This window comes from Caretta caretta, chromosome 11 (genome assembly GCF_965140235.1).
Source record: "Caretta caretta isolate rCarCar2 chromosome 11, rCarCar1.hap1, whole genome shotgun sequence".
NCBI lineage: Eukaryota > Metazoa > Chordata > Testudines > Cheloniidae > Caretta > Caretta caretta.
In genome coordinates this window covers 2,269,631-2,294,310 of record NC_134216.1, presented here as the reverse complement: position 1 = coordinate 2,294,310, position 24,680 = coordinate 2,269,631, and the positions used below count along the sequence as shown (strand labels likewise).

General features: G+C 60.8%; 1 protein-coding gene across 2 annotated transcripts in view; it reads right to left on the bottom strand.

Moving 5' to 3' along the window:
- The window catches only part of ARPC2 (actin related protein 2/3 complex subunit 2), a 308,635-nt gene that overhangs the window by 277,477 nt on the left and 6,478 nt on the right, over positions 1 to 24,680 (bottom strand). The gene's annotated exons all lie outside the window — the stretch shown is intronic.

Here is a 24,680-nt window from a genome sequence, read left to right as displayed (position 1 = left end):
GAGAGGCCCCATCTGCCTGGCAGGGCAGCCCCCCTTCAGCCTCTCCCTCCCCACACTACGGACCAGTCTGGTTCTAGGCCCCACCCCTCCTCGGGTGTGCACACGGGGTCGCAGGGCTGTCCCCTTCCCCGTGCCCCGGCAACCTGCTTCGTGCTTGCTGAGCCACCCGCTGGATTCACCTGCCTGGATGAGAGGCCCCCCCGTCTCTTGCGGGACTTCGTAAGGAGAGAGCCCAGGCCTGCGTTGTTCAGCCCGTGGGACTCGCTGCCAGGGGACGGGTGAAGGCCGGACATGTAACTGGCGTCTAAAAACGGTTTGGTAAGTTCACGGAGGACAGGTCCAGTGGTGGCTGTTAGCCAAGCTGGTCAGGGGCGTAACCCCTACGCGGGGTGTCCCTAAACCTCTGAGTGCCAGCAGCTGGGACTGGCCAACGGGCTGGATGACTCAGTAATTGTCCTGTTCTGTTCATTGCCTCCAAAGCACCTGGCCCTGGCCCCTGTGGGAAGACAGGATACTGGGGTAGCTGGTGTCACGGAGTCCCCGGGCGATGCTCTGGAGCTGCTCCCCATGAAGCCAGGCAGGACTCTGGGGAGTCTCCTCTCAGGGAGCAGCCTGTCTGCAGGACACACAGCTCCCCCGGCTTCCCCCTTCCTGGCTCTGACCTCGGAGCATTCAGCCTCCTCTGCCCCTCCGTGCGCTTCCCACAGCGAGTCCGCTCAGGCAGGGTCCTGGGGAAGCCAGAGGGTCCTGCACCCCAACTCCGCAGTCAGACATGACTCAGCTAAACAGTAAAACAGAAGGTTTATTAGATGACAGGAACATGGTCTAACACAGAGCTTGTAGGTGCAGAGAACAGGACCCCTCAGCTGGGTCCATTTTGGGGGGCATTAAGCCAGACAACCCCATCTGCCCTCGTCCCCAGCCAGCCCCAGACTGAAACTTCCTCCAGTTCCTCCTGCTCTGGGCTCTGTCCCTTTCCCAGGCCAGGAGGGCACCTGATCCCTTTGTTCTCCAACCCTTCAGCTCTCACCTCACAGGGTGGAAGGGACCAGGCCATCAGTTGCCAGGAAACAGGGTGTCGGCCATTCTCTGTGTCCAGACCCCTGCACACACCTGCCCTCTAGGGCTCTGCAAGGATCATACACCCTTACTCCACCCCCTAGATACTTAAGAACTACCTAGGGGAAACTGAGGCACTATTCAGAGGAAACATTAAGAACAGTCCCGCTTCGTCACAGCTGGCCCCTTCTTCTGACCCAGTCTGGATGCTCCTATGCCCCATGGAAATTAGGGGCCTGATCCCAAAATCTTTGGCAAAATTCCCATTAATTTCAGTGGGAGCAGTCTCAGGCCCTCGCTGCCTATGTGGCCAGCGCTGGGCAAGGGCAGTGGGGTTGTGTGATGCAGCAGGGAGCGTTGACCTGGGAATGTGGCAGGGGAGTTTCACTGGGGATGGGAGACCTGAGAGCCTGTCACCTGAGCCAGGAGGGGGAAGGGGAGGTGACACCCCTGCCCAGGAATGTGAACAGAGGCTGCAGGAGGGAGCCTGCTGGGGGGGGGGGGGGGGGGGTTAGTTTCAGTTTGGGGCTGGGTGGAGGAACACAGGTTACCCCAGGGCTGGGGTCTAAGCTCCCTGCTCCCCCGGAAGGGCTTGACTGAGGGGTCCTGGTTGTACCCACAAGCTCCGTTTTGGACTGTGTTCCTGTTGTCCAATAAACCTTCTGTTTTACTGGCTGGCTGAGAGTCTCAGTGAATCCCAGGAAGAAGGGTGCAGGGCCGGGACTCCCCCACACTCCGTGACAGGTTGTCCCCTGCAGCTGTCAAAGTGAATTTCCCTTGGAGTTAGCCGGCTCTGCAGCTGGGGTCTGGAAACCTTCCCCAGCCCAGCAGCTGGGGGCCCCACCTGGGAACCAGACCTGCTTTGTCCCCCGTCCCCCCACGCTGTGCCAGTCACTCTCCCAGCCATGCTGTTGGACCCGGACATGTCATGGGTGCCTCGCTCGGGTCTCCTTAGTGCCATCCCTGCCTTGAGTAGCCTTTACCCAGTGACCTAAGAGAGCTGCCAGGGTGAAAGCGGAGAGGCCTGGTGGGGTGTCCTCCCAGCTGGATTCCCCAGCTGCCGGTGCCTTAATCCCCCACCGTGGCAGGGGCGGAGGGACACAGCCCTGCCGGCTGAGCAGGACCCAGGGCCACGTCCTCAATCCTGGCATGGGTTAGACTTGGGTCAGCCAAAGCGCAGCTGTCAGATCATGCCCCCAGCGAGCGCTTCTCCAGCGCGGGCCAGGCCCCCGTTGGGCGGGCGGCGAGGGGGGGGGATCCCTAGGAAAGGTACTGGGGGTGCAGCCTGCTCTATTGGGGCAAATCCGAGGCAGCCCGTAGCTCCGCGCAAGCCCCGCAGCCCCCCGCCGAGCGGCAGGGGTGCGTCTGCCACGTGAGCCTGTCTGTGCCACCCCCTAAGTGCCCTCCGCCCCACCCGGCCTCTGCTTTCCTGGAGGATCCCTGCCACGCTGCCCTTCCCTGGCCACCGGGAAACCCTTCTCTGCTACCACAGTTGGCTCCCTCCCGGGCGGTGCCTGGGGGCCGCTGGGTTCTGGGCAGACCCCCAGCTTGTGACACTCGGGCGCGCAGAGGGACGGTTGTAGGACCCTTCCAGGAGAAAACCTCCAGGAGGCAAGGGGAGGCCGGGCTCACGCCGAACGGGTGGATGGGGGTGGACAGTGCCTCCGTGCCCCGGCCCTAATCCCGTCCATGCTGCCCCGCCAGAGCTGGATCTGCCGCGAAGAATCTGGTCTGCGAAGCGCGGCTGGACGCTGAGTGTCCGTGGGCGGCTGCCCCAGCATCCTGCCACCATCTGACATGTTTGAATTCCCTGGTCCATCGGCCCCATGCGCTTCCTTCTCTCTCGGGCTGGCCCTGTTCTGTATCCCCGCTCCCGCCACTTCTCCCCCTAAAACCAGAACTTCCCCTGGGACCCTTTACCTCGCACACTGCACCCACCGCTCTGCATGCGCTGTGTGAAGGTGGGTACCAGTTGTCGCGGAGTGTGGGGGAGTCCAGGCCCTGCACCCCTCTTCCTGGGATCCACTGAGACTCTCAGCCAGCCAGTAAAACAGAAGGTTTATTGGACAACAGGAACACAGTCCACAACAGAGCTTGTGGGTACAACCAGGACCCCTCAATCACGTCCTTCTGGGGGAGCAGGGAGATTAGACCCCAGCCCTGGGGTTCCCTGTGTTCCTCTCCCCAGCCTCCCAAACTGCCAACTAAACCCACCCAGCAGGTTCCCTGCTGCAGCCTCTGTTCACATTCCTGGGCAGAGGTGTTACCTCCCCCTCCCCCTCCTGGCTCAGGTGACAGGCTCTCAGGTCTCCCATCCCCAGGGCACATTCCCAGGTCAACACTCCCCCCTCCCTGCTGAGTCACTTCGTCACATCTCTCCCCCCTTCGAGACTGAACTGAGCGGGGTCACTGTGACCAGTGACCTGGGGAAGTTCGGGGCCCCCTCTCCGGGACAGCGCATCCGCTATCAGGTTGGCACTTCCCTTCACGTGGACCACGTCCATGTCGTAATCCTGCAGGAGCAGGCTCCATCTCAGGAGCTTGGCGTTGGCTCCTTTCATCTGGTGCAGCCAGGTCAGGGGAGAGTGGTCGGTGTAGACGGTGAAGTGCCGCCCGAAGAGATAGGGCTCTAGTTTCTTGAGGGCCCACACCATGGCCAGGCACTCCTTCTCGATGGCCGCGTAGTGTTGCTCCCGGGGTAGCAACTTCTTGCTCAGGTACACGATGGGGTGTCTCTCCCCCTTTTCATCCTCCTGCATTAACACCGCCCCCAGTCCCGTGTCGGAGGCGTCGGTGAACACCACAAAGGCCTTGTCAAAGTCCGGGTTCGCCAGAACTGGGCCACTGACCAGAGCCTCCTTCAGCGCCCGGAAAGCCACCTGGCACTGCTCGGTCCAGACCACCTTGTCTGGCTTCCCCTTCTTGCATAGCTCAGTGATGGGGGTGGCTATGGCGCTAAAGTGGGGCACAAATCTTCGGTAGTATCCTGCCATCCCAATAAAGGCTTGGACCTGCTTTTTGGTGTGGGGAGCGGGCCAGTCTCTGATCACCTCCACCTTGGCTGGTTCCGGCTTTAGGCGGCCGCTCCCCACCCGATGGCCCAGGTAAGACACTTCCGCCATCCCCACCTTGCACTTCTCCACTTTTACAGTCAGCCCAGCCCCCTGGAGTCGGTCCAGCACTTGTCTAACCTGGGACACGTGGTCCTCCCAGGTCTGGCTAAAGACACAGATGTCATCAATATACGCCACGGCAAAACTCTCCATCCCCCTCAGGAGCTGGTCCACCAGGCGCTGGAAGGTGGCCGGCGCTCCCTTGAGGCCGAAAGGCAGGGTCAGGAACTCATAGAGCCCCAGAGGGGTGATAAAGGCCGATTTCAGTCGGGCATCTGCATCCAGCGGCACTTGCCAGTAGCCCTTTGTAAGGTCCATGGTGGTAAGGTACCGAGCTCCTCCCAGTTTGTCTAGGAGCTCGTCCGGCCTGGGCATGGGGTAGGCATCAGATACAGTGATGGCATTGAGCTTCCGATAGTCCACGCAGAACCGGACCGACCCGTCCTTTTTGGGGACCAGCACCACCGGCGAGGCCCAAGGGCTGGCCGATGGCTGGATCACCCCCAAAGCCAGCATGTCCCGGACCTCTCTTTCCAGGTCCTGAGCAGTTTTCCCTGTGACTCGGAAGGGGGAGCATCTTATCGGCGGGTGCGACCCTGTCTGCACCCGGTGGACAGTCAGATTAGTGCGTCCAGGCTGGTTGGAAAACAGCTGTCGGTACGGATGCAGCACCCCCCTGACCTCAGCTTGCTGGGCAGGGGTTAGCTGATCCGAGAGGGGGATTGTTTCCAGGGGGGAACCAGCTCTGGTCCCAGGGAATAGATCTACTAAAGGGTCATCTCCCTGCTCTTCCCACTGTCCACACACGGCCAACACCACATTCCCCCTGGCATAATATGGCTTCATCATATTCACATGGTATGTGAATCATCATATTCACATGGTATGTGAATCATCATATTCACCCGGCGGTGGTGCGCCCGGTTCGACAGCTCCACCACATAGTTTACCTCATTGAGCTGCTTGACGACCTTGAAAGGGCCCTCCCAGGCGGCCTGTAGTTTGTTCTTTCTCACAGGGATGAGAACCATCACCGGATCCCCGGTGGCGTAGGCACGGGCCCGCGCCGTGTGGTCATACCAGACCTTCTGCTTCTTCTGGGCTCTGGCCAGATTCTCCCTGGCCAGGCCCATGAGTTCAGCCAGTCTCTCTCGGAAGATCAGGACATACTCCACCACTGACTCTCCATCGGGAGTGGCCTTCCCCTCCCACTCGTCTCTCATCAGGTCCAGGGGGCCCCTCACCCTCCTTCCATATAACAGTTCGAAAGGCGAAAATCCGGTAGACTCCTGGGGCACCTCCCTGTACGCGAACAGCAGGTGAGGTAAGTACTTGTCCCAATCCTGCGGGTGCTGGTTCATAAAGGTTTTCAGCATCATCTTTAGCGTCCCGTTAAACCTCTCCACCAGCCCGTTGGACTGGGGGTGATAAGCTGAGGCCCAGTCGTGCCGGACCCCACATTTCTCCCACAAGCACCGGAGCAGGGCCGACATGAAGTTGGAGCCTTGGTCTGTCAAGACTTCCTTGGGGAACCCCACTCGGCTGAAAATGGTCAGGAGCGCATCGGCCACGGTGTCTGCTTCAATGGAAGCTAAGGGCACTGCCTCGGGGTAGCGGGTGGCAAAATCTACCACCACCAGAATGTATTTCTTCCCCGACCGGGTCGTCTTGCTGAGAGGCCCCACGATGTCCATGGCCACCTTCTGGAAAGGCTCCTCTATGATGGGCAAAGGTCTCAAAGCCGCTTTCCCCTTGTCCCGGGCCTTCCCCACCCTCTGACAGGGGTCACAGGATCGGCAATACTGCCGGACCGTGGTAAAGACCCCGGGCCAGTAAAAGTTCTGTAGCAACCTCTGCCGGGTGCGCCGGATTCCCTGGTGTCCTGCGAGGGGGATGTCATGGGCCAGGTACAGGAGCTTGCGGCGATACTTCTGGGGGACCACCAGCTGCCTCCTGATCCCACAGGACTCTACTTCCCTTGTGGGAGCCCATTCTCGGTACAGGAACCCCTTCTCCCACAGGAACCTCTCCTGGCAGCCTCTCCTCATGGTCCGTACCACCCTGAGGTCGGCCAGGTCCCTGAGCTTCCGCAAGGAGGGATCTTTCCTCAACTCGGCCTGGAACTCAGCAGCTGGGGAAGGGATGGGGACCGGTTCCCCCTCAGTGGCCAGGTCTGAGGCCTCAGCCTCTCTGAGCCGTGCCCCTCGGCGCTCCCTTCCCACCAGGGTAGGGTCCTGCGCCTCCGGTGCGGTACCCTCCCCGAGGTCAGGGAGCAGTGGCCCTCGCCGGCTCTGGCTACGGGTCACAACCAGGGCGGTCTGGGGCTTGCTTGGCCAGTCCTCTAGGTCTCCCCCCATCAAAACTTCAGTGGGCAAATGGTGGTGTACCCCCACATCCTTGGGGCCCTCCTTGGCCCCCCATTTCAGGTGTACCCTTGCCACGGGCACCTTAAATGGGGTCCCGCCCACCCCTGTCAGGGTCAGGTAGGTGTTGGGCACCACCCGATCTGGGGCCACCACCTCGGGCCGGGCCAGCGTCACCTCCGCGCCCGTATCCCAGTATCCATTGACCTTCCTCCCATCCACCTCCAGGGGAACAAGGCACTCTCTCCGGAGGGACAGCCCCGCGCCCACCCTGTAAACTGAGCGCCCTGAGTCCAGAGCCTCCAGCCCTCTGGTGGAGCTGGCCTGGGGTACTCTTCCCTCCTGAGCAGGTGGTAAACTGGTAGGCCCCCTTTCCTGGGTCGTCTGCCCCTCGTCCAGCTGGGTCCCTACCCAATTAACCCTGGGTAGGTTGGGTCTGCTCAGTTTGTCCCTGAGCCCAGGGCACTGGGACCGTATGTGGCCTCTCTGGCCACAGTGATAGCAGCTCAGGTCACGTTGGTCCCCTCGAGCGGGTCGGAGGGGCCCGACGCCAGGCGTTCCCCTTGGGAGGGGGTTCTCCCTATTTCCCTGCTGGGAGGCCCCCTGGTGACTCTCTCTCTGCATCGGGGGGGGCCTGTTCTTTTGGGACTCCTCCCGGCTACCCCCTGACCGACTGTTCACAAACTCGTCGGCCAACTGCCCTGCGTGCTGGGGGTTCTCGAGCTTTTTGTCCACCAACCACAGCCTCAGGTCGGAAGGGCACTGTTCATACAGTTGCTCCAGTACAATTAGGTCAAGCAGGTCCTCTTTAGCTCGGGCCCCAGCTGTCCACTTGCGGGCATACCCCTGCATCCGGTTGGCCAGTTGTAGGTAGGTGACCTCAGGCGTTTTACGCTGACTCCGGAACCTTCTCCGGTACATCTCGGGGGTCAGCCCAAACTCACGGAGCAGGGCCTGTTTGAACAGTTCATAGTCCCCTGCCTCCGGCCCTGTCATCCGGCTGTACACCTCCACGGCTTTGGGGTCCAGTAAGGGGGTGAGAAACTGGAGCCTGTCTGCAGGGTCAACCCTGTGCAGCTCACAGGCATTCTCAAAGGCCGTCAGGAAGCTATCTATGTCCTCCCCCTCCTTACGCTGGGCCAGGAAGCACTTATCAAAGTTCCTTGCAGTCTTGGGTCCCCCCTCATTCACCACAGCCGGGGCCCCACTGCTCTTCAGCCTGGCCAGCTCCAGTTCATGCTGTCTTTGTTTCTCCTTCTCCTGACGTTCCCTCTCCTTCTCCTGACGCTCCCTCTCCTTCTCCTCCTGCTCATGTTGACGTTGTTTCTCCTTCTCCTCCTGCTCATGTTGACGTTGTTTCTCCTTCTCCTCCTGCTCATGTTGACGTTGTTTCTCCTTCTCCTCCTGCTCAGGTTGACGTTGTTTCTCCTCATGTTGACGTTGTTTTTCATGATCCTCCAGCTCCCTCATTTTCATCTCCCTCTCCCATTCCAGCCGCCTCCGCTCCAGGGATGGGGAGCTCCGCCGGGAGGATCCCCTGCTGGGTGCTGGGGTCAGGGTGCCCTCGGTATTCGCTGGGCTTCCCCCAACCCCTCCCCCAGGCATAGGTAGGAAGGGTCTCGGGATGTCCTCGGCAGCAGTCTGACCCCTCCCAGCCCGGTCAGGCCCCGGGGCCCACGCTGCGTCTGCCGGGCGGCTCCCCTCAGGGACAGGGATCGGGTCATCCAAGCGATCCCTCTCCTCCAACTGGGCAATCAGTTGTTCCTTGGTGGACCTCCCGATGCGCAGCCCCCTCTGCCTGCACAGCTCCACCAGGTCACTCTTAAGGCGTTTAGCGTACATCTCCCTGCTGGCCACTCGCAGGCCGGGCAGCTTCCCACGGTTTCCAGGAAAAGCCCTTAGTGTGCCAGTCCTTCTTGAGGTCACCACCTCTTTGCCAGGGTCGAGCTGCAGACTCCTCCGCCCCTGGGACCGCTCGCTGCAATCCCCCGGGGGACCCTGTTACTGCAAAAGTCTTTCTCTCTGGTCACACATTCCCAGGGGTTAGCCGCCCCCCGAAACCGTCTCTCTCTGAATCTTCAGCACGCCTGGTCCCCGTCAATTCCCCTTCGTTTTACTGTTCCCCAGTCACTTACTGCAGGAAGCGCCGTTCACGGGGTGCAGTACATCCCACCGCTGCCACCAGTTGTCGCGGAGTGTGGGGGAGTCCAGGCCCTGCACCCCTCTTCCTGGGATCCACTGAGACTCTCAGCCAGCCAGTAAAACAGAAGGTTTATTGGACAACAGGAACACAGTCCACAACAGAGCTTGTGGGTACAACCAGGACCCCTCAATCACGTCCTTCTGGGGGAGCAGGGAGATTAGACCCCAGCCCTGGGGTTCCCTGTGTTCCTCTCCCCAGCCTCCCAAACTGCCAACTAAACCCACCCAGCAGGTTCCCTGCTGCAGCCTCTGTTCACATTCCTGGGCAGAGGTGTTACCTCCCCCTCCCCCTCCTGGCTCAGGTGACAGGCTCTCAGGTCTCCCATCCCCAGGGCACATTCCCAGGTCAACACTCCCCCCTCCCTGTTGAGTCACTTCGTCACACCAGTACACCATCTCCTGGGGAAACCGAGGCACGGAGCAGCCTCCTTGAGTTACCTGATACTGGCTTCCTACCCACTCGTCCTCATGACCTCCCTGTTTCAGAGATCTTAAGGCTAGAAGGTAGTGTTAGAAATCATCTCCTGCAACCTCTGGGACGCAGGTCACCATGACGGGCTCCCTGGCACGAGGGTCCGATCAGGATTTAAAGATCGCACCCATGTCCTTCAAGCCGCTGAGCCCACCTGCCACTTTACACGTGTGTCTTACTTCCAGCCCCTAGAGCTCGTTACGCCTGCTATGGGCTCCATTAATGAGGCCTCGCCTGCTTCCAGAGAGGACCAAGGCAGAAATACGGCTGCATTCTTCCTCTGCGCCTCCTTCTCCTCCCGGCTCCAGCTCTCACGGCTGCCTTGCTGGGAGTTCAGGGGGTTACTGGAACCAGAGAGGATCCTTCCATAAATAGACCTGCAGCCCTCGCCAAGCTGGCAGCAAGCCGCAAACTAGGGCAGGGGAAATCGAGCACCTAGCCCAAGCCCCTGGGGAGGGAGCTTTCCCCTTGGGTAGACCCAGGGTGCCTGGCCCAGCACGGGCTCGCGGGAGCAAGGAAGAAGTCATCTCTTTCGGGCAGACAGGAGCTGTGGTGGTAACAGGCTCGCTGCAGCTTCTGCCAGCCCCCGCTGCCTCCGGAGCACCCCGAGATCCTGCTCCCAGTGCACCCCCCAACCCTTCTCCCGTCAGCCGGGGGTTCTGCCAGCCCCACCGGGCCCCCTGTGCTGTGCTGAGTGACGGGGAGACATGGCAAGACCCCAGTCAGCGCAAAGGAACTTTCCCCACCGAGGCTCGTGGCCTGGGGCTGACCGGTGAGAGTCCCGGCCAGGCTGGGGGGTGGGGGACTCGGCCCTGCCTGGCCAGGCCATGGCGGGAGTAGGACCAAGCCCCAGCCCAGTTGGTCGGGAAGCTGGGCTGAAGTCATGGGGCAAATTCCCCTTTGGGGTAGAACGCCACTGACCCCTGGGCCGGGAGCGCTGTGCCCCGGCTGGTTCGGGTCACTGACGGATCCGTGCTGGGAGCAGGTGTCCGGCCTGCGGAGCTGGCCCCGGCTGCTGAGCAGGGCAGGGCTCCCCGGCCTGGGATGTGCCGGAGCCGAGAGGGGATAATCCTACTGGTCCCGGGGGCCCAGGAATCCCTGCGGCTGCCCCAGCTGCTCCGTGCGGGGACGCGCTGGCAGGTGCCAGGCACAAGGCGTCTGGGGCCGGGGCCGGGGGGCTGGATTCCCTGTTTGGAGCGTGAGTCACCCCAGTGGAATTCCCCACGGCCAAGGGCGGGGAGGGGAGCTGGCAGCCTGGCTCAGTCCGGGCAGCCGCAGGGAGCCGGGGGCACAGCATGGCAGGGGGCACGGCCCTGGCTGAGGGGGGCTGGGCGCCAAGGCGGAAAGTTCTGCGGGTCAGTGCCAGAACGGAGCGTGGGGAGACCCCGACCCTTCCACCTGCCGTGAGCTGATCTCCCCCGAGCGGCCCTACGGCAACAAGCCGGCCCCCCGGCCCCCCGCGCCCCTGCAATAACAAACTACACCCCCTGTGACCCTACGACAACAAGCCCGTGCCCCCAGCGACCCCGCAATAACGAAACAGCGCCAGAGGCCTGGAGAAGCGAATCTGGGACGATCAAAGGGTCCAAGTGAGGGGCTCCTGCCATGGCCTGCTGGGACTGGCTCTGCCCCACTGAGTGCTCACCGGGGTCCCTGCAGGCTGGGGGCTCTGCCAGGCCTCTCGGGGGCCGGCATCGCGGTGTCCAGTTCCAAATCGCCCGCCTGTTTCTGAGCCCCCCAGCTGAGCTCACTGCCCCACGCTGGGCAGCGCAAAAGCCTTCTCCAGCCCAGCCCCTGGCGCTGCCGTGCCCACCTGGCTCTGCCCCCAGGCCACCCCGCTGCAATTCATCTCCTCCGCAGCCCCCCGCCCCCACCGGGGCTTGGCCCTGCGACTGCCCCCTCACTGGCTCCCTTGGCCGCTCCCGGCAGGGTTCGTGGCCCGGCTGAGTCTCCGATTCGCCACCCTAAGCACAGCCCTGGGGGTGAGTCGGGGCAAATCCTGCCTCCTTCCCCACCCTGGCCTCCCTTCTCCATCCCCAAACACCCCCCTCCCTCCCCCATCTGTGTGTGTCCCTCCATCCCCAAACACCCCCTCCCTCCGCCCCTCCCCAGTCTGTGTGTGTCCCTCCATCCCCAAACACCCCCTCCCTCCCTCCGCCCCTCCCCAGTCTGTGTGTGTCCCTCCATCCCCAAACACCCCCTCCCTCCCTCCCTCCGCCCCTCCCCAATCTGTGTGTGTCCCTCCATCCCCAAACACCCCCTCCCCCCCCAATCTGTGTGTGTCCCTCCATCCCCAAACACCCCCTCCCTCCCTCCCTCCTTCCCTCCCCAATCTGTGTGTGTCCCTCCATCCCCAAACACCCCCTCCCTCCCCAATCTGTGTGTGTCCCTCCATCCCCAAACACCCCCTCCCTCCCCAATCTGTGTATGTCCCTCCATCCCCAAACACCCCCTCCCTCCCTCCCTCCGCCCCTCCCCAATCTGTGTGTGTCCCTCCATCCCCAAACACCCCCTCCCTCCCCAATCTGTGTGTGTCCCTCCATCCCCAAACACCCCCTCCCTCCATCTGCCCCTCCCCAATCTGTGTATGTCCCTCCATCCCCAAACACCCCCTCCCTCCCTCCCTCCCTCCGCCCCTCCCCAATCTGTGTGTGTCCCTCCATCCCCAAACACCCCCTCCCTCCCCAATCTGTGTGTGTCCCTCCATCCCCAAACACCCCCTCCCTCCATCTGCCCCTCCCCAATCTGTGTATGTCCCTCCATCCCCAAACACCCCCTCCCTCCCTCCGTCCTTCCCTCCCCAGGCCCCTTCTCTCTGGCTGACCCATTTAGCTGCAGAGAGAAGCTGCTGGGGGCGGCGGGGGGGGAAATATCTGTCACTGGACCCACGTCCCTTGGGGCGAGAGACCCGCTTTCTTTCGCGCTCGCTGAGCCCTTCGCCAGGGCCGGGAAAGGCCCCCCGAGAGGAGGGCGCGGCGTGCGAGGCACGGGGAGTTAACACGCCTTGCCAGCGCCCATCCCAGGGCAAGCGGGTGGTCAATGGGCTGCGGTCCCTGGGCAGGACCAGCTGTGCCGCCAGGCATGCGCCAGGAGAGCCCTTCTGGGCCCCGGAGCCCAAATTCTGCCCTGTGCCCCTGTCTGTCTGTCTGTCCCCCGTCCCAGCTCTCCGGCGTCTGTCTGTCCCCTTCGCCCCAGTCTGTCTGTCTGCCTGCAGCTCCCAGGGGGGGTGCAGGTCTCTATTTCAGGGCTTCGCTTGGTTCGGCTCCCCGCAGCCCGGGAAGCGCCCGTGGGGCCGTGGGCTGAGAGCAGGTGGCTGGCTGCCGGCCGTCGCCCCGCGGGCCCTTCCAGCCGGCTCCGGCGCGTCTCCGCGGAGGACCTGGCAGGCCGCTCCCACAGCTGGGTGCCAGCCTGACACTCAATCTGCCGGGGCTGGGGAGCGAGCGGCAGGCCCAGAATAGCATGGAGCAGCTCACGGCCCCGGCTGCGCAGCAGGTAGGGGAGGAAACCAGGGGGCGGCCGGGGTGCCCTGTTTGGAGGGGCCTTGGAGAGGGGATTGCCTTGGGCCCCTCCTGCAGCCATGCCAGCCTTCGGAGCAAGCCTGGGGGGACTTCCTGTCCCAAACTGCACCCACCGACTTCCTGCTTCCTTTCAGCCCTGCAAGGCTAGCTTTCACCTCCACCCCCGAGACCCCTTCTTGCCCCTGCCGCCACCCCCTGGCTTCTCCCCACCCCGCCCCCTCCTCCTTCCCACCTCCCTTCCCTACCTGTCACCCCCAGCTGCTGCCCACTGCCCCCTGCCGGCCCTGCCCTGCGGCGGTGCCCAGCCCGGCTCCCTGGCTGCCAGCTGCGATTCCCGTCTCGGCTGAGTTTACTCCGCCCTTGGCACTGGTTTGGAACAAAAGCGCAGCCAGCGGGAACCTGACACCCACGTGCGTTTCCCCCGGCGATGCTTTGCCCTCCCGGGGCGTGCCAGGCTGCTCTGTTATTGTAGGGTTGCCCCATAGCGACAGGCTGGGCCCGCTGGGTTTTGGTTGTAGGGCAGATTGTGAGCACTGGGCTTGGGTTTCCTAGGGCAGCCTGGCTGGGCTTTCCTGTCGTCGGATCGCTGCTGAGAGAGAGGTGTGCTTGCTGGTTTGTCATTGTAGGGTTGGTAGCAAGTGCTGGTTTGTTATTGTAGGGTTGCTTGCTGGCAGGAGCTGGGTTGGATACTGTTAGTTTGTTATTGTAGGTTTCAGAGGAACAGCCGTGTTAGTCTGTATTCGCAAAAAGAAAAGGAGTACTTGTGGCACCTTAGAGACTAACCAATTTATTTGAGCATGAGCTTTCGTGAGCTACAGCTCACTTCATCGGATGCATACCGTGGAAACTGCAGAAGACATTATATACACACAGAGACCATGAAACAATACCTCCTCCCACCCCACTGTCCTGCTGGTAATAGCTTATCTAAAGTGATCATCAGGTTGGGCCATTTCCAGCACAAATCCAGGTTTTCTCACCCTCCACCCCCCCACACAAATTCACTCTCCTGCTGGTGATAGCCCATCCAAAGTGACAACTCTTTACACAATGTGCATGATAATCAAGTTGGGCCATTTCCTGCACAAATCCAGGTTCTCTCACCCCCTCACCCCCCTCCCAAAAACCACACACACAAACTCACTATCCTGCTGGTAATAGCTCATCCAAAGTGACCACTCTCCCTACAATGTGCATGATAATCAAGGTGGGCCATTTCCATCACAAATCCAGGTTTTCTCACCCCCCCACCCCCATACACACACAAACTCACTCTCCTGCTGGTAATAGCTCATCTAAACTGACCACTCTCCAAGTTTAAATCCAAGTTAAACCAGAACATCTGGGGGGGGGGGGTAGGAAAAAACAAGAGGAAACAGGCTACCTTGCATAATGACTTAGCCACTCCCAGTCTCTATTTAAGCCTAAATTAATAGTATCCAATTTGCAAATGAATTCCAATTCAGCAGTTTCTCGCTAGAGTCTGGATTTGAAGTTTTTTTGTTTTAAGATAGCGACCTTCATGTCTGTGATTGCGTGACCAGAGAGATTGAAGTGTTCTCCGACTGGTTTATGAATGTTATAATTCTTGACATCTGATTTGTGTCCATTTATTCTTTTACGTAGAGACTGTCCAGTTTGACCAATGTACATGGCAGAGGGGCATTGCTGGCACATGATGGCATATATCACATTGGTGGATGTGCAGGTGAACGAGCCTCTGATAGTGTGGCTGATGTTATTAGGCCCTGTGATGGTGTCCCCTGAATAGATATGTGGGCACAGTTGGCAACGGGCTTTGTTGCAAGGATAAGTTCCTGGGTTAGTGGTTCTGTTGTGTGGTATGTGGTTGTTGGTGAGTATTTGCTTCAGGTTGCGGGGCTGTCTGTAGGCAAGGACTGGCCTGTCTCCCAAGATTTGTGAGAGTGTTGGGTCATCCTTTAGGATAGGTTGTAGATCCTTAATAATGCGTTGGAGGGGTTTTAGTTGGGGGCTGAAGGTGACCGCTAGTGGCGTTCTGTTATTTTCTTTGTTAGGCCTGTCCTGTAGTAGGTGACTTCTGGGAACTCTTCTGGCTCTATCAATCTGTTTCTTTACTTCTGCAGGTGGGTATTGTAGTTGTAAGAAAGCTTGACAGAGATCTTGTAGGTGTTTGTCTCTGTCTGAGGGGTTGGAGCAAATGCGGTTGTATCGCAGAGCTTGGCTGTAGACGATGGATCATGTGGTGTGGTCAGGGTGAAAGCTGGAGGCATGTAGTAGGAATAGCGGTCAGTAGGTTTCCAGTATAGGGTGGTGTTTATGTGGCCATTGTTTATTAGCACTGTAGTGTCCAGGAAGTGGATCTCTTGTGTGGACTGGACCAGGCTGAGGTTGGTGGTGGGATGGAAATTGTTGAAATCATGGTGGAATTCCTCAAGGGCTTCTTGAGCTATTACCAGCAGGATAGTGAGTTTGTGTGTGTGGTTTTTGGGAGGGGGGTGAAGGGGTGAGAGAACCTGGATTTGTGCAGGAAATGGCTCAACTTGATTATCATGCACATTGTGTAGAGAGTTGTCACTTTGGATGGGCTATCACCAGCAGGAGAGTGAATTTGTGTGGGGGGGTGGAGGGTGAGAAAACCTGGATTTGTGCTGGAAATGGCCCAACCTGATGATCACTTTAGATAAGCTATTACCAGCAGGACAGTGGGGTGGGAGGAGGTATTGTTTCATATTCTCTGTGTGTGTATAAAGTCTGCTGCAGTTTCCACGGTATGAATCCGATGAAGTGAGCTGTAGCTCACGAAAGCTCATGCTCAAATAAATTGGTTAGTCTCTAAGGTGCCACAAGTCCTCCTTTTCTTTTTGTTATTGTAGGGTTACTTGTAAACACTGGTCTTTACACGCTGTCATTCTGGGGTTGTTCTTGCTGCTGGGCTGTGCACACAACTTTATTATTGTAGGGTTGCTTGCAGGGCCACTCACCCGCAGGGGTTTGTTATTGTAGGGTCGCTCAGGGGTATCGAGTTCCCGGCCCATTGTGTTTTTCTTGAATTAGAGAAAATCAGAGGATTAAAGCCTTCTATTTGGGGAAAACCCAGGTGGGTTCCTTGGGGTCCTGCTGAGGGGCAGTGGTTCTGGGGGAAGGGATGGATAGTTTAGTGCCCGGCGCTAAGCACGGTGGTGCAGCCTGACCCTGCCCGGGGGCACAGAGCAGTCCACATGCGGGTTTCCCCAAGGGCTGGCTCTCTGGGTTCTCCGGTCCGAGCTGGGGTAACGTGGGTGTCAGGCACCCGCCGCCGGCCCTGAGCCAGCTACCAGCTGGAGTCAGGTGCATTGTCCAGTCCCAGCTACTCAGTGCGATGGGGAAGGGCAGCGGGAGGCAGGGATCTGGGTTGGGCTCCGGGAGGGCACAAGACTGGAGCTGGTGCATTCCCTCCCGAGCTGGGAAGGGAACCCAGGTGTCCTGGCTCCCAGCCCCACCCTCCCCCAAACTGGGAATGGAATCTAGGGGTCCTGACTCCCAATCCCCCCACCCCCTCCCCCCGAGATGGGAAGGGAACCCAGGCGTCCTGACTCTGTGAGGCAGCAGGGAGGGGGGAGTGTTGACCTGGGAATGTGGCAGTTTCTTTGGGGATGGGAGACCTGAGAGCCTGTCACCTGAGCCAGGAGGGGGATGGAGCCAGGTGACACCTTGGCCTGGGAACCCAGACAAAGGCTGGAGGAGGGAGCCGGCTGGGGGGGGTTTGGTTTCAGTTTTGGGCTGGGTGGTGGAACGCAGGGAACCCCAGGGCTGGGGTCTAAGCTCCCTGCCCCCAAGAAGGACTCGACTGAGGGGTCTTGGTTGTACCCACAAGCTCTGTTTTAGACTGTGTTCCTCTTGTCCAATAAACCTTCTGTTTTACTGGCTGGCTGAGAGTCATGGGGAATCCCAGGAAGAGGGGTGCAGGGCCCCCCACACTCCATGACAGACTCCCAGCCCGGTGCCCTCGCCACAAGCCCAGCCTTGAGGCACTCGAGGCGTCAGGGACTCACTGTGGGGCACTGCAGAGCCCTGACCTCGAGGCCGGCTCAAGCGGCCCTGTCGCCTTCCTGGAGCGCCGAGCTCCATTTGGCCAGCAGTGCCTTGCCGGGATGGCCTCCCGGGGCAAACGGCCAGCGGGGGCTGCAGCCGTGGCACTCCGGAGAAGGGGGAGAAAGGTCTGCCTCTGACTCCAGGGCTGGGGAGGATCAGCCCTGAGTCCTCGCTGTGCCCGGCTCCCCCTGCCCTGGGGGACAGCTCAGCCCCTGGCCTCTCCGGGGCCTGCCACTGGCGGGGCCTGGTGTGACGAAGTGGGACTGTTCTTAATGTTTCCTCTGAATAGTGTGCGGGTGCCTCAGTTTCCCCTAGGCAGTTCTTAAGTATCTAGGGGGTGGGGTAAGGGTGTATGATCCTTGCAGAGCCCTAGAGGGCAGGTGTGTGCAGGGGTCTGGACACAGAGAATGGCCAACACCCTGTTTCCTGGCAACTGATGGCCTGGGCCCTTCCCCCCCTGCAAGGTGAGAGCTAAAGGGTTGGAGAACAAAGGAATCCGGTGCCCTCCTGGCCCGGGAAAGGGACAAAGCCCAGAGGAGGAGGGGCTGGAGGGAGTTTCAGTTTGGGCTGGTTGGGGACATGGAGTGAAGTGCAGACGTGGTTGTCTGGCTCACTGCCCCCCAGAATGGACCCAGCTGAGGGGTCTGGTTCTCTGCACCTACAAGCTCCGTTTTAGACCATGTTCCTGTCCTCTAATAAACCTCTGTTTTACTGGCTGGCTGAGAGTCACGTCTGACTGCGGAGTTGGGGGGCTGGATCCTTTGGCTTCCCCAGGGCCCCGCCTGGGCGGACTCGCTGTGGGAAGCGCACACTTATCCCACCACCTAGATACTTAAGAACTGCATAGGGGAAACTGAGGCACCCCTACAGTATTCAGAGGAAACTTTAAGAACAGTCCCGCTTCGTCACAGGGTGTCTCTAGGGGGGTGTCCATGGGGGGGTCTCTGTGGCGTGTGTCTGGGGGGGGTGTCTCTAGGGTGGGTGTCTGTGATCGTCCCCCCCCCATCACTCAGTTTCCAGGGTCTGGGGAGTGTGACAATGAACCTGCCCCTGGGCTGTTCACACCTGCCCTGGGGCGCCCCCCTGTGGCCTCCAGTTTCTCTGCAGCGGCCCTCCGGGGCCAGGCCCCTCTGGGCTCAGCATAAGGCGACTGGGGCTTTGGGGCTAGACGTGGCCCCTTGGGCAGTGCCAGGGGCCGGGCACTCATCGCTCCCAATGGGGGGCCTCTAGTGGCGGGATCGGCCCCACAGGGAACCTCTGGTCCAGCCACTGAGCTGCTCAGACCCCAAGAGCCCACCGGTTCCCATCCCCCACTGCCTCCCCCCTGCCCCGTCAACAAACTTCACTGCCCTGCCCCCGGTCGCCCCCTTCCCAGCCCCACGGCTCCCTCTCTGCCCCAGACCTTGATCACTGGAACCTCGCCCCCTCCCGGCTTCCCACCCCTCCCTCCGGCCCACCCCACATACCCCCGTGGCCCTCCCCACTGCGACCCCTCGCCCCCTCCCGGCTTCTCACCCCTCCCTCCTGCCCACCCCACATACCCCCGTGGCCCTCCCCACTGCGACCCCTTGCCCCCTCCTGGCTTCTCACCCCTCCCTCCGGCCCACCCACATACCCCCATGGCCCGCCCCGCTGTGACCCCTCGCCCCCTCCCAGCTTCTCACCCCTCCCTCCAGCCCACCCCACATACCCCCATGGCCCGCCTCGCTGTGACCCCTCGCCCCCTTCCTGGCTGTCCCCTGCTGCATCTCAGCTCCTCTTCCCAAGCCCCCTCCGGCCCCCGATGTGAGGCAGCAGGGAGGGGGGAGTGTTGACCTGGGAATGTGGCAGGGGAGTTTCAATGGGAGACCTGAGAGCCTGTAACCTGAGCCGGACGGGAGAGGTGACACCTCTGCCCAGGAATGTGAACAGAGGCTGCAGGAGAGAGTTGCTGGGGGGGTTTAGTTTTCAGTTTGGGGCTGGGTGGAGGAACTCAGGGAACCCCAGGGCTGGGGTCTAAGCTCCCTGCTCCCCCAGAAGGACTTGACTGAGGGGTCCTGGTTGTACCCACAAGCTCTGTTTTGGACTGTGTTCCTGTTGTCCAATAAACCTTCTGTTTTACTGGCTGGCTGAGAGTCTCAGTGAATCCCAGGAAGAGGGGGGCAGGGCCTGGACTCCCCCACACTCCTTGACAACTGGTGGCAGCGGTGGGATGTACTGCACCCCGTGAACGGCGCTTCCTGCAGTAAGTGACTGGGGATCAGTAAAACGAAGGGGGATTGATGGGGACCAGGCGTGCTGAAGATTCAGCGAGAGACAGTTTCAGGGGGCGGTTAACCCCTGGGAGTGTGTGACCAGAGAGAAGGACTTTTGCAGTAACAGGGTCCCCCGGGGGATTGCAGCGAGCGGTCCCAGGGCGGAGGAGTCTGCAGCTTGACCCTGGCAAAGAGGTGGTGACCTCAAGAAGGACTGGCACACTAGGGGCTGTCCCTGGAAACCGTGGAAAGCTGCCCGGCCTGCGAGTGGCCAGCAGGGAGATGTACGCTAAACGCCTTAAGAGCGACCTGGTGGAGCTGTGCAGGCAGAGGGGGCTGCGCATCGGGAGGTCCACCAAGGAACAGCTGATTGCCCAGTTGGAGGAGAGGGATCGCTTGGATGACCCGATCCCTGTCCCTGAGGGAAGCCGCCCGGCAGACGCAGCGTGGGCCCTGGGGCCTGACCGGGCTGGGAGGGGTCAGACTGCTGCCCAGGACATCCCGAGACCCTTCCTACCTAGGCCTGGGGGAGGGGTTGGGGGAAGCCCAGCGAATACCGAGGGCACCCTGACCCCAGCACCCAGCAGGGGATCCTCCCGACGGAGCTCCCCATCCCTGGAGCGGAGGCGGCTGGAATGGGAGAGGGAGATGAAAATGAGGGAGCTGGAGGATCATGAAAAACAACGTCAACATGAGGAGAAACAACGTCAACATGAGCAGGAGGAGAAGGAGAAACAACGTCAACATGAGCGTCAGGAGAAGGAGAGGGAGCGTCAGGAGAAGGAGAAACAAAGACAGCATGAACTGGAGCTGGCCAGGCTGAGGAGCAGGGGGGCCCCGGCTGCGGTGAGTGCGGGGGGACCCAAGACTGCAAGGAGCTTTGATAAGTGCTTCCTGGCCCAGCGGAAGGAGGGGGAGGACATAGATAGCTTCCTGACGGCCTTTGAGAATGCCTGCGAGATGCACAGGGTTGACCCTGCAGACAGGCTCCAGTTTCTCACCCCCTTACTGGACCCCAAAGCCGTGGAGGTGTACAGCCGGATGACAGGGCCGGAGGCAGGGGACTATGAACTGTTCAACCAGGCCCTGCTCCGTGAGTTTGGGCTGACCCCCGAGATGTACCGGAGAAGGTTCCAGAGTCAGTGTAAAACGCCTGAGGTCACCTACCTACAACTGGTCAACCGGATGCAGGGATATGCCCACAAGTGGACAGCGGGGGCCCGAGCTAAAGAGGACCTGCTTGACCTAATCGTACTGGAGCAACTGTATGAACAGTGCCCTTCCGACCTGAGGCTGTGGTTGGTGGACAAAAAGCTCGAGAACCCCCAGCACGCAGGGCAGCTGGCCGACGAGTTTGTGAACAGTTGGTCAGGGGGTAGCCGGGAGGAGTCCCAAAAGAACAGCCCCCCCCTCCCCCCGCGATGCAGAGAGAGAGTCACCATGGGACCTCCCAGCGGGGAAATAGGGAGAACCTCCTCCAAAGGGGAACACCTGGCGTCAGGCCCCTCCGACCCGCTCAAGGGGACCAACGTGATCTGAGCTGCTATCACTGTGGCCAGAGAGGCCACGTACGGACCCAGTGCCCCGGGCTCAGGGACAGACTGAGCAGACCCAACCTACCCATGGTTAACTGGGTAGGGACCCAGCTGGACGAGGGGCAGACTGCCCAGGCAAGGGGGGCTGCCAGTTTACCACCTGCTCCGGAGGGAAGAGTACCCCAGGCCAGCTCCGCCAGAGGGCTGGAGGCTCTGGACTCAGGGTGCTCGGTTTACAGGGTGGGCGCGGGGCTGTCCCTCCGGAGAGAGTGCCTTGTTCCCCTGGAGGTGGATGGGAGGAAGGTCAATGGATACTGGGATACGGGTGCGGAGGTGACGCTGGCCCGGCCCGAGGTGGTGGCCCCAGATCGGGTGGTGCCCAACACCTACCTGACCCTGATGGGGGTGGGCGGGACCCCATTTAAGGTGCCCGTGGCAAGGGTACACCTGAAATGGGGGGCCAAGGAGGGCCCCAAGGATGTGGGGGTACATCACCATTTGCCCACTGAGGTTTTGATGCGGGGAGACCTAGAGGACTGGCCAAGCAAGCCCCAGACCGCCCTGGTTGTGACCCGTAGCCAGAGCCGGCGAGAGGCACTGCACCCTGACCTTGGGGAGGGTACCACACCGGAGGTGCAGGACCCTACCCTGGTGGGAAGGGAGGGCCGAGGGGCACGGCTCAGAGAGGCTGAGGCCTCAGACCTGGCCACTGAGGGGGAACCGGTCCCCATCCCTTCCCCAGCCGCTGAGTTCCAGGCCGAGTTGAGGAAAGATCCCTCCTTGCGGAAGCTCAGGGACCTGGCGGACCTCAGTGTGGTACGGACCATGAGGAGAGGCTGCCAGGAGAGGTTCCTGTGGGAGAAGGGGTTCCTGTACCGAGAATGGGCTCCCCCAAGGGAAGTGGAGTCCTGTGGGATCAGGAGGCAGCTGGTGGTCCCCCAGAAGTATCGCCGCAAGCTCCTGTCCCTGGCCCATGACATCCCCCTCGCAGGGCACCAGGGAACCCGGCGCACCCGGCAGAGGTTGCTACAGAACTTTTACTGGCCCGGGGTCTTTACCACGGTCCGGCAGTATTGCCGATCCTGTGACCCCTGTCACGGACAAGGGGAAAGCGGCTTTGAGACCTTTGCCCATCATAGAGGAGCCTTTCCAGAAGGTGGCCATGGACATCATGGGGCCTCTCAGCAAGACGACCCGGTCGGGGAAGAAATACATTCTGGTCGTGGTAGATTTTGCCACCCGCTACCCCGAGGCAGGTGCCCTTAGCTTCCATTGAAGCAGACACCGTGGCCGATGCGCTCCTGACCATTTTCAGCCGAGTGGGGTTCCCCAAGGAAGTCTTGACAGACCAAGGCTCCAACTTCATGTCGGCCCTGCTCCGGTGCTTGTGGGAGAAATGTGGGGTCCGGCACGACTGGGCCTCAGCTTATCACCCCCAGTCCAACGGGCTGGTGGAGAGGTTTAATGGGACGCTAAAGATGATGCTGAAAACCTTTATGAACCAGCACCCGCAGGATTGGGACAAGTACTTACCTCACCTGCTGTTCGCGTACAGGGAGGTGCCCCAGGAGTCGACCGGATTTTCGCCTTTCGAACTGTTATATGGCAGGAGGGTGAGGGGCCCCCTGGACCTGATGAGAGATGAATGGGAGGGGAAGGTCACTCCTGATGGAGAGTCAGTGGTGGAGTATGTCCTGATCTTCTGAGAGAGACTGGCTGAACTCATGGGCCTGACCAGGGAGAATCTGGCCCGAGCCCAGAGGAAGCAGAAGGTCTGGTATGACCGCATGGCGTGGGCCCGTGCCTACGCCACCGGGGATCAGGAGATGGTTCTCATCCCTGTGAGAAAGAACAAACTACAGGCCGCCTGGGAGGGCCCTTTCAAGGTCGTCAAGCAGCTCAGTGAGGTAAACTATGTGGTGTAGCTGTCGAACTGGGAGCACCTCTGCCGGGTGTACCATGTGAATATGATGAAGCCATATTATGCCAGGGGGAATGTGGTGTTGGCCGTGTGTGGACAGTGGGAGGAGCAGGGAGATGACCCTTTAGTAGATCTATTCCCTGGGACCAGAGCTGGTTCCCCCCTGGAAACAATTCCCCTCTCGGATCAGCTAATCTCTGCCCAGCAAGCTGAGGTCAGGGGGGTGCTGCATCCGTACTGACAGCTGTTTTCCAACCAGCCTGGACGCCCTAATCTGACTGTCCACCGGGTGCAGACAGGGTCTCACCCGCCGATAAGATGCTCCCCCTTCCGAGTCACAGGGAAAACTGCTCAGGACCTGGAAAGAGAGGTCCGGGACATGCTGGCTTTGGGGGTGATCCAGCCATCGGCCAGCCCTTGGGCCTCGCCGGTGGTGCTGGTCCCCAAAAAGGACGGGTCGGTCCGGTTCTGTGTGGACTATCGGAAGCTCAATGCCATCACTGTATCTGATGCCTACCCCATGCCCAGGCCGGACAAGCTCCTAGGCAAGCTGGGAGGAGCTCGGTACCTTACCACCATGGACCTTACAAAGAGCTACTGGCAAGTGCCGCTGGATGCAGATGCCCGGCTGAAATCGGCCTTTATCACCCCTCTGGGGCTCTATGAGTTCCTGACCCTGCCTTTCGGCCTCAAGGGAGCGCCGGCCACCTTCCAGCGCCTGGTGGACCAGCTCCTGAGGGGGATGGAGAGTTTTGCCGTGGCGTATATTGATGACATCTGTGTCTTAACCAGACCTGGGAGGACCACGTGTCCCAGGTTAGACAAGTGCTGGACCGACTCCAGGGGGCTGGGCTGACTGTAAAAGCGGAGAAGTGCAAGGTGGGGATGGCGGAAGTGTCTTACCTGGGCCATCGGGTGGGGAGCGGCCGCCTAAAGCCGGAACCAGCCAAGGTGGAGGTGATCAGAGACTGGCCCGCTCCCCACACCAAAAAGCAGGTCCAAGCCTTTATTGGGATGGCAGGATACTACCGAAGATTTGTGCCCCACTTTAGCGCCATAGCCACCCCCATCACTGAGCTATGCAAGAAGGGGAAGCCAGACAAGGTGGTCTGGACCGAGCAGTGCCAGGTGGCTTTCCGGGCGCTGAAGGAGGCTCTGGTCAGTGGCCCAGTTCTGGCAAACCCAGACTTTGACAAGCCCTTTGTGGTGTTCACCGACGCCTCCGACATGGGACTGGGGGCGGTGTTAATGCAGGAGGATGAAAAGGGGGAGAGACACCCCATCGTGTACCTGAGCAAGAAGTTGCTGCCCCGGGAGCAACACTACGCGGCCATCGAGAAGGAGTGCCTGGCCATGGTGTGGGCCCTCAAGAAACTAGAGCCCTATCTCTTCGGGCGACACTTCACCGTGTACACCGACCACTCTCCCCTGACCTGGCTGCACCAGATGAAAGGAGCCAACGCCAAACTCCTGAGGTGGAGCCTGCTCCTGCAGGATTACGACATGGACGTGGTCCACGTGAAGGGAAGTGCCAACCTGATAGCGGATGCGCTGTCCCGGAGAGGGGGCCCCGAACTTCCCCAGGTCACTGGTCACAGTGACCCCGCTCAGTTCAGTCTCGAAGGGGGGAGAGATGTGACGATGTGACTCAGCAGGGAGGGGGGAGTGTTGGCCTGGGAATGTGCCCTGGGGATGGGAGACCTGAGAGCCTGTCACCTGAGCCAGGAGGGGGAGGGGGAGGTAACACCTCTGCCCGGGAATGTGAACAGAGGCTGCAGGAGGGAGCCTGCTGGGGGGGTTTAGTTTCAGTTTGGGGCTGGGGGGAGGAACACAGGGAACCCCAGGGCTGGGGTCTAAGCTCCCTGCTCCCCCAGAAGGACGTGACTGAGGGGTCCTGGCTGTACCCACAAGCTCCGTTGGGGACTGTGTTCCTGTTGCCCAATAAACCTTCTGTTTTACTGGCTGGCTGAGAGTCTCAGTGGATCCCAGGAAGAGGGGGGCAGGGCCTGGACTCCCCCACACTCCGCGACACCCCCATCTCCCCTGCTGCCCCTGCCCCCGGCCCCCTCCATCCACAGAGCCAGCACAGGGGCAGCATCTCCTCTGCTCGCCCGTGTGACCAAGCTGCCCGGCCTGCGCCCTGTCGGCCCCAAGGGGCAGGGAGCGGGTCCTCTCCCACCCAGCCCCATGGGCAGCCTGGCCCAGGCTGG